This window comes from Eublepharis macularius, chromosome 2 (assembly GCF_028583425.1).
Source record: "Eublepharis macularius isolate TG4126 chromosome 2, MPM_Emac_v1.0, whole genome shotgun sequence".
Classification (NCBI taxonomy): domain Eukaryota; kingdom Metazoa; phylum Chordata; class Lepidosauria; order Squamata; family Eublepharidae; genus Eublepharis; species Eublepharis macularius.
The window spans coordinates 223,314,094-223,322,950 of record NC_072791.1 but is presented as its reverse complement, the minus strand read 5'-3'; the positions used below and the strand labels follow the sequence as shown (position 1 = coordinate 223,322,950).

Here is an 8,857-nt window from a genome sequence, read left to right as displayed (position 1 = left end):
ATTTTTAAAATTGTGAATAGAATTCTTCAGGAGACCCTTAAAATGGATGTAGGGCTATGTACTGGATGACTTTGGGTCAGTCACAGCTTCTCAGCGCTCTCCCACCCACTTCACAGGGTGTTTGTTGTGGGGCTAATAATAACATACTTTGTAAACCACTCTTGCTGGGGGTTAAGTTGTGGTGAAGGGCGGTATATAAATCGAATGTTGTTGTTGTTGTTATTATCCAGAACCTACTGTACCAGGGTCAGGCTGTCAGCTGTAGTGGGGTTAAAGACTGACGCGCCGGAGGGGGCCCGAAATACATGAAAGATTAGGGGCCCGGCCATGGGTTAATATGGCTCTGGTTCAAAGTTGCCTTATAGCGAGTCACATGCCAATGGTCTGTCAGTGCCCTCTCCTTTGGCTGGCAGCGGTTTTCCAAGGTCTTAATTGGATGTCTTTCACATTACCTCCTATCTGATCCTTTTAGCTAGAAATGGCAGAGACTGAAGCTAGTTGAGCCTTCTGCATGCAAAACAGATGCTCTACCTCTGAGCTACGGCCCCACCCCAGTTCTCCTTACTGGAATAAGATTCCCCGATGCTAAGATTAGCAGAACAGGTTATATAAATTAAAACAACAATCGACAGACATCAAGTTTTTATTTATTAAGGCATTTATATCTCACCTTCCTCTCTTCCCTCCCAGCTCAGGTTGCTTGCAGTGCATAATTAAAATGTCAAACAACAATAAAATCACAAATCCCCCCCCCCAGCCTAATAAAACGTAATAACACACAATAAAATGCAATAAAAGATGTCCACAATGGCAGGTTGGTTAAGAACTAAGTATAAGTATTCAGCAGAGTGCTTTTCAATTTTAACAGTGCTTGGAGATTTCAGGGTTAGGTCAAAAAGACAGGGACGGGAGAAAAACGGTCATTTTACACAACCTACCCAAATGTATTCAGGTATAATGCCCTGGAGTCTACTTCTTTAGATGCTGTGCATGGATATTTACCATTCAGTTGTTTTATACTGGAGATTTGGAGGATCTCCCCCCCCCCAATTATATTCATGTACATGCTTTGTTGGTCAGAGTTCGTTTCTCAGCTGCGATAGGTCCTCACTAGATGAGGTGAAAGAAGGTGGTGAAAGGAAGAGAAAACAAATGTGATGAAAGAAAAGTCTTTACCAATGAGACATTTTGTATTGCATCCACCGTGCTGAAGTTGGAACCGGATGCACAGCAATCTTGGCACTGGAAAAACTACTTGCTACCTGCCTGTTGCTTCTCGAAAGCAAAATAATTTTCTTTCTTTTTTTCCTCCAAGGCTTAATTTGTGGCAAGGCCTACAAGGGTTTATGTCTGGCATCTATTTATACTGCACCTTGCAAAGCCTGAATTAGGGCAACTAGATGAGATTTCCCTTGGCCACAGTTCTCTCCCTACAAATCATAAAGGGAAAGGATTCTGAATTCAGAAGAAGCTCATTTCTGAGCACCTGTTTTCTACCTCTGGTTCCCCACTTCAATTTGTGTGTGTGTATTTATGTGTGATACCAAAGAGAGCAGTTGATGCTTCAAGGTTAATAACACTAACAGTGCAATCCTACACAAAGTTATTCCTTATATATTCCTTCCTGAATTTTGGAACGGGATTTCTTTTTACCTGACTTTGGTCATCTGTAAAGTTAGTCAGAGTCAGGCCAAAGGAACACCATTCCAAGTCCAGATTTTGGAATGGATCTTTGGAATCTGGGATAGATCTTTGTGATGTTTTTATATCCATGCCTTTTCAGGTGTGTTCCTGTATCATGCATCTTTAAGACTAACCAACTTTACTGTAGCATAAGCTTTCCAGAATCACAGTCATCTGACGAAGAGAACTGTGATTCTCGAAAGCTTATGCTACAGTAAACTCTTAAAGGTGCTACTGGATTCTTTTCTATTTTGCTACTACAGACTAACACGGCTAACTCCTCTGGATCTATCATGCATCTGATTCAGTTTGCAGTTTGTAATTTGCTTTTGCACGAATAAAAAAACAATCAAGGGTGCACTGTACATGGTTTGTACATGTGTTCACTGTAACTTGTGAAACAGGGCTGGACAGTATGCGCATTTACTGTGACTTGTGAACTTGTGTCCACGTTAGTGTATGCATGAACATTGTTCAGGCACATACATTTGTAAGAATGAGTCAACACACATTCACTTGACAAATGACACCAGAGGCCAGCCCCTGGATAAATGTGTGTGTGTGGGGGGGTTGTCACACATTCAACTGCACATGCATTAAATGTAGTACGAGAATTATGCAACACACATATAAACAAACAAACAAGCAAGGGCACACTGTTCACAGATTGTACATGTGTTCCCTGTAACTTGTGAACAGAGCTGGTCTGTATGTGCATTTATTGTAACTTGTGAACACAGCTACACAAGCCCACGTTAGTGAACACATGAACATTGTGCAGGTACGTGTGTTTGTAAGAAAAAGCCAATACATGTTCACTTGACAAACGATATCAAGGACCAGCGCTTGGATAAATGTGGAGTTTGAATCACACATTTGCATTGAAGGTACCATGAGAATTACTCAACACATGTATAAAGAGAATACAAGACCACATGGATTTTGATCAAGACGGATAGCCATGTTAGTCTGTTACAGCACCTATAACACTAGCAAAATTTGTGGTAGGGTATGAGCTTTCGTGAGACACTGCTCACTTCTTCAGATACCAATGGATCAAGATAGGTATCCGTGTCTGTAGTAGTAAAAAAGAGCAAGATGTTAGTGTTACAGCACCTATAAAACTAACAAAATTTGTGGTAGGGTATGAGCTTTCGTGAGACAGCTCACTTCTTCAGATACCAATAGATCAAGATGGGTATCTGTGTTTATCTGTAGCAGTAAAAAAGAGTGTTACAGCACCTATAAAACTAACAGAATTTGTGGTAAGGTATGAGCTTTCGTGAGTCACAGCTCACTTCTTCAGATACCAATGGATCAAGATGGGTATCCGTGTCTGTAGTAGTAAAAAAGATCAAGATGTTAGTGTTACAGCACCTATAACACTAACAAAATTTGTGGTAAGGTATGAGCTTTTGTGAGACACAGCTCACTTCTTCAGATACCAATAGATCAAGATGGGTATCTGTGTTTATCTGTAGCAGTAAAAAAGAGTGTTACAGCACCTATAAAACTAACAAAATTTGTGGTAAGGTATGAGCTTTCATGAGTATCTGAAGAAGTGAGCTGCGACTCCCGAAAGCGCACACCCTAGCACAAATTTTGTTAGTCTTACAGGTGCTACTGGACTCTTGCTCTTTTCTACTACATGGATTTTATTCTTGTATTAATGCGACTGACGGGCAAGTCTGCGTTGCTTCACTTATGTGTGACCCTGCCCGGAGCCTTTCAGGGCCCCCCAAGCCCTCCAGGTTCCCCCTTCTCCTGCCGCCCGGAAAAATCCCCTCAGGCGGAGGGGAAGCAGCGCGGGAGGCCGCTGAGGGGCGCTGCGCGTCTCCCGCGGCCGAGGCCTGCCGGGCTGAGGAGGCGGCCCCGCCTCGAGGCCCGGCCCGGCCACTCCCCGCTGCGGCTCGGAGGGGGGAGTGGCCGGCCGGGCTGCCGCCTTCTCCGCCGGAGCGAGCGGAGTTTCTCGGCTGAGGGAAGCGGCGAGGAGGGAAGGGACGCGGGAGACGGCGGGAAGGCGCGGGGCGGCTCGCAGAGGTATCCCTCAGATTTGCCTTCTTGTGCGTGACTGTGTGTGTGTGTTGTGTGCGTTGCTGCAGCTTTCCCGCTTTGGGGAAGATTTTTTGGAAGTTGGGATTTGAACGGGTGGGCGCGCACAAAGCAAGCGGTGTTGCCTGGAGGGGGGTGCGGGGTATGGAGGTCAGTGCAGAGGGGGGACGAGTCTGCAAAGGGGGGAAATTTGGGGGGTTTGGGGGGCGCATCTTTTGGGCTGGGGGTTGTTCAGGAGACGTGCATCTCCCCCCCCCCCACCAGGTACAGCCCTAGTTGTATTGTGGGAATAATAACACTGACTTTGTTCACTGCTCTGAGTGGAAACTAATTGGTCTAGAAGAGCAGTATAGCACACTATTGTTGTTATTATTAATATTAATATTATTAATATTATATATTAGTATATATAATATATTGTTATATATTATTATTATTAATATTAATATTGTTGTGCAGAGTTACTCTATGGGCTTAGATCAAGATGGGTAGCCGTGTTTGTCTGTCTGTAGCAGCAGAAAAGAGCAAGAGTCCAGTAGCACCTATAGGACTAACAAAATTTGTGGTAGGATGTGAGCTTTCGTGAGTCACAGCTCACTTCTTCTGAAACCTGGTGTGTGACAGGGTATGAGTTTTCGTGAGCCACAACTCACTTCTTCAGATACCAGCTATCTGAAGATGTGAGTTGTGGCTCACGAAAGCTCATACCCTGTCATAAATGTTGTTAGTCTTGTAGGTGCTACTGGACTCTTCTATGGGCTTAGACAGGAGGATAGCAGGATTTGAGTCCGGCGGCACCTTGGAGACGAACAAGACTTTCAGGGTGTAAGCTTTTGAGACTCACAGCTCCCTTCTTCAGGGACAAAGTGTATCTGAACAAGGGAGCTTTGACTCTCGAAAGCTTACACACTAAAAATCTTGTTGGTCTTTAAGGTGCTGCTGGACTCGAATCCTGCTATTCTACTGCAGACCAGCTCAGCTACCTATCTGAAACTATCTACATAGGATTATGCTATTTGGGTGCAATAGAAGGGGGCCTAGAGGCCTCTCCTGTTTCAGAAAGATGGGGTGGGGGGACACATTTTGGAATGCGAGAGGGGCTCCTGGAAGGTGGAACACCGTTGGATCCTGTGTGCCAGTGGTAGCTTCATCAGATGCAAGGGAGTGCTCGTCCAGAGAAGGATCCTTCTACACCGAAAGGTTCCGAGTGACGGAACGGCAGGCGTGTGGGGGAGATGTGACAAAGGGAAGCATCCCTTGGTTTGGATTCTCTGCAGATGGGCTGGAAATTGTGGACTGGAAATTTTGCACAAGGTGTAGCAGATGACGATTTGCATCTCTGTTTTGTTCAGCATTTGCATGGGCTATGTGGACACGCCATTCCTGGAATTTAAATAGACCACATGCTTTTGTGCCCGCTCCCTTGGTAAACCTAGGGCCCACTGTGATGAGGAACTTCCCTTTTTCTTAGGGCTCATCATCAGCTTTCAGTCACACCAAACTGCCTGGGTAGCTAACTATGGGTAGACATGGGTGCTGCTCTGGAATTGAGCCTCCGTAGACACTTCAGCTGATTTTATGGAAAACGAGCAAAACGTGGATGCAGCAGCGGACGGGCCTTGAGAAAAGAAAGGACATCTGGCCACCTCATTTGAACCTAGGAGAGCTGGGGCCAAATCCCATTAGCCGCTGAAGACCCTCTGTTTGCCCATCTTCATATGGAAATAATAAAATGATGCAAGGGGTGGAGGGGAAATGTTCGGCATGGACAATGTAAGGGAGTTTTTATGGAGGGGTGGGGGACTGAAGGAGAAGGTCGAAGGGGACCAAGACAGAGGTTATGGGGTGGGGAAAGAGGATGAGGGTTGTGGAGGGGTTCTGAAGTGGGTTGTTTGGGCAGAGCAAATGCTGGTTGTGGGCGCTGTTTCAGGATGTGGGAACTGGAATTGCAAAACGGACCTGGTATTGGGGAGATATTGGCAGACAGGGGCAGGGATTGGCTGCCCAAAAGCCCATGAGAAGGACAGAAAGAATAAGGAACTGTACATATTAGTACAGGAGATGGAGGCTGTTATCATTTTGGGAGAGAGGAGCTGGCGATTAATGAACCAGAATACGGTGGTTATGCATCTTGAGCCATCGTTCTCTCTCGTCTTCTTTCTTCTGCATTTGATTTTGAGTATAGAAACATGTTGCTAGGGCAAAGCACTTTTGTGGAGAGGAGGAATGGGGGAAGCTGGCTGTGATTTCCTCCAGATGAAGTTTTTTGGGGAGTGTGTGTGTGTGTGTGGGGGGGGGATTTTCTTCTGAAATTAGTTCACTCGTGCCTGGCCTTTGTTTAGTCTCAAGAACTGTGCCTGGTTGTGCACCCTGTTTTTTTTTTTTTGGTGGCGCCTGCATAAGGATTGAAACCAGATTTGGTGGCTTGCATCTGTTGAGCCCTCAAGGCACTGGGGTGTGCATGTAACTCTTTGTCATTTGAGACCTTTTGTCCCAAATCTGAACATCTGTGCCTTGCTGAGGGCGGGGGGGGGGGGGGAGGTTGTTTCCTTTGTTCAAGAATGCAGAGTTGCAACAAGTTTTCTGTTGGTCTTATAGCTGCAAAACAGCAATAGTAAAATTGCTGCTGCTACTATCCGAGGCAGCGCTTTCTCTCTGTTGTCTTTTTAAAGATTGCTGCCTTACCTAAGGCTGTTGGCACAAGCCTAAAACACTTTTCTGGGAGTAAGGCCTGCTCAGTTGACCTGAACTAGACCTGCTCTGGATGGCTCTTTCTGTTTTTTAAGCAGCTACATGAAAGCAGGAAGAAGGTGAAGCTTTTCCTCAGCATGTAGATACAGGGATGGCAGAAACCTTACCTGTTTTTTCTCCTCTTCTGCAGTTGTACAGAACCTTTGTTTGTAAAAAGAGCCAGAAGGGCCTTGGGAATGAATTTCTGGTGGTGGGCCACATAGAGTTAATTGTGTTTATTACCTGAGATAGGGTGAACCATGGTTGCAGAGGAGTTCCTGGATGGAAGAAAGGTAGGGAGATACCTTTATCGAGTACATCAGTTGCACAACATTAACATTATCCTTGAGTTCCCTCCTTCCTTTAGGTTTGAAATAGTTTTCGTGAACTCGTTTGCAAGCCTGCCTTAATTCCTTCCCTGTCTGCCCACACATCTGAGAGAGTTAGTTGCATTGATGGGTTAACATTTCTCTGACAAGCCAAAATGAAGCCAGGGGTGGTGGAGGGGGAAACCCTTTCTCAACAGGGCAAGCCTATGCATAATTACTCCAGTTGAAGCCCGTATATCTCAGTGGGCCCAAGATAATGCAGCTCTGCGTAAGAATGCGCTGTAAAGATCCTATACCTTCTTTTTGGCAATTTCCGAATCAAAAAAATTAGTTTTCTGGAAAAAAAAATCTTAGCAGATTATGTATTTTTGCAGAGCAAGGTCCAATAACTCCTTAAAGACCAAGTAGATTTTCAAGGGATGAACTTTCGAGAGTCAGAGTTCCCTTTGTCAGATACGGGAAGCACACCTTTCTTGTTTTTATACTTTTTAAAGGAAATTCATCTCACAAGCAGAGGAAAAAATGTTGTTGTTATTGCAAAATTAATGCATCATGCGTAATGCATTTGCAATATAAAAATCTTCAGGTCTCTACTCCAAGGAGCTCATTCGAATTTAGACAGTGGGAGAGACAACAGAGAGGGTGAAAGGAAAGCTGGACTCCATGGAAATGCAAACACAAAACAGCCCTTAAAATCTGAGAAACTCTGTTGCCTTATGAATATTTTGCCTCCGAGTCATACCCATTGGTTTCATTGAAACTGGGAAGGTGGGTGGGTTTCCAGATTAACAACTCAGTGTTAGCTGAAGGGGGGTATGCTTCCCATAAATATGCAGCGGAACACCCCAAGGCTTACCATGTTTACTCAGAAGTAAGTCCCATTGAGCCCAGGGGAGGTAGGAGTTATTCCCTCCCCCCCACAAAAGCATGCTTCAAATCACATAACACGTGCATGCTTGAATATCATCTCTTTGCTGACTTAACTCCAGCTCTGAGCCTAGAAAGTAATTTTAAAAGAATCACAGAAAAGGATTTATATATTTCTCTCGTCTTCTGGTTGTGCTTCTGGCTGCAAACGCCCCCCCCCTCCTGACCCTCACCGGAGCCTGGCAAGCGGCTTCTCTCCTGCTGTCCTCCTCCACTGGCTCTTGCCCTGTCTTTTTGTTGGCCTTTGAGAGAGGGCTTCTTTGCTTTCTGGTGCACCCGTCTTTACATCCGGATGGTGCTGGGAGAGGTGTGTTTGAAACCTGGAGAAGGGGGGCTGCACCCAGGGGAAATTTAAAGTTGCCATGGTTATGTGGTGCCTAGATTTGTCAAGCCTTGTGTGAAGTCCATGTCAGGATTGGAGTCCCTGTATTCCTAGCTGGGTATCTAGAGCAAGAAGGTATCTCAGGAGAAACCAAAGCGTTCTCCCCCTGCAGCGTTCTACCTGCAACCCCTGGTGGGGTTTTCATGGCAAGAGGTTGACAGAGGGGGTTTGCCATTGCCTGCCTCTGCAACTCTGGTCTTTGTTGGAGGCTTCCCATCCAATCACTAAGTAAGCCTGACCCTGCTTAGCTTCTGAGATCTGACGAGATCAGGCTCTCCTGGGCTATCAAGGTCAGGGTATGTATGTTGTATGTGCCATCAGGCCACTATTAAAGCGACCCCAGCAAGGGGCTTTTTTTAAAGGCAAGTGAGAAGCAGAGGTGGTTTGCCATTGCCTTCCTCTGCAGCCTCTTCCTGGGGGGTCCCACATCCAAGTCCTGGCCTTGCTTAGCTTCCAAAATCTTGAAAAGAAAACAAAGGGCGGCCCCAAGTCCAAACTGAGAACACCAACAAACCGGGGAACCACAATTCTAGAAATTACTAATGTATATTTTTCCAAAGTGCAAGGTGCAAAAGTGCTAAGTAAGTTTAACATGCATCATGAATACATTTACAAAATACAAAGTCCATCCAATAGAACATCAAAGTCGTCATAATTTCAAAATCTCAAAGTCCATCCATTTATGAACTGAATCTTCACCGTCCGGAATATGTATGGAACTTTTAAAGTGCAAATGCTGAATATAATGAAAAAA

At 45.2% G+C, this 8,857-nt stretch overlaps 1 protein-coding gene across 3 annotated transcripts in view; it reads left to right on the top strand.

Moving 5' to 3' along the window:
- The first annotated feature begins 3,643 nt into the window (after window positions 1–3,643).
- MYO1B (myosin IB) overlaps window positions 3,644–8,857 on the top strand; it is a 211,803-nt gene continuing 206,589 nt past the window's right edge. For all 3 annotated transcript variants that reach the window (XM_054970608.1, XM_054970607.1, XM_054970606.1), the window contains exon 1: window positions 3,644–3,723. The gene's annotated coding sequence lies outside the window, so the exon portion shown is untranslated. The remainder of the gene's footprint in view (window positions 3,724–8,857) is intronic.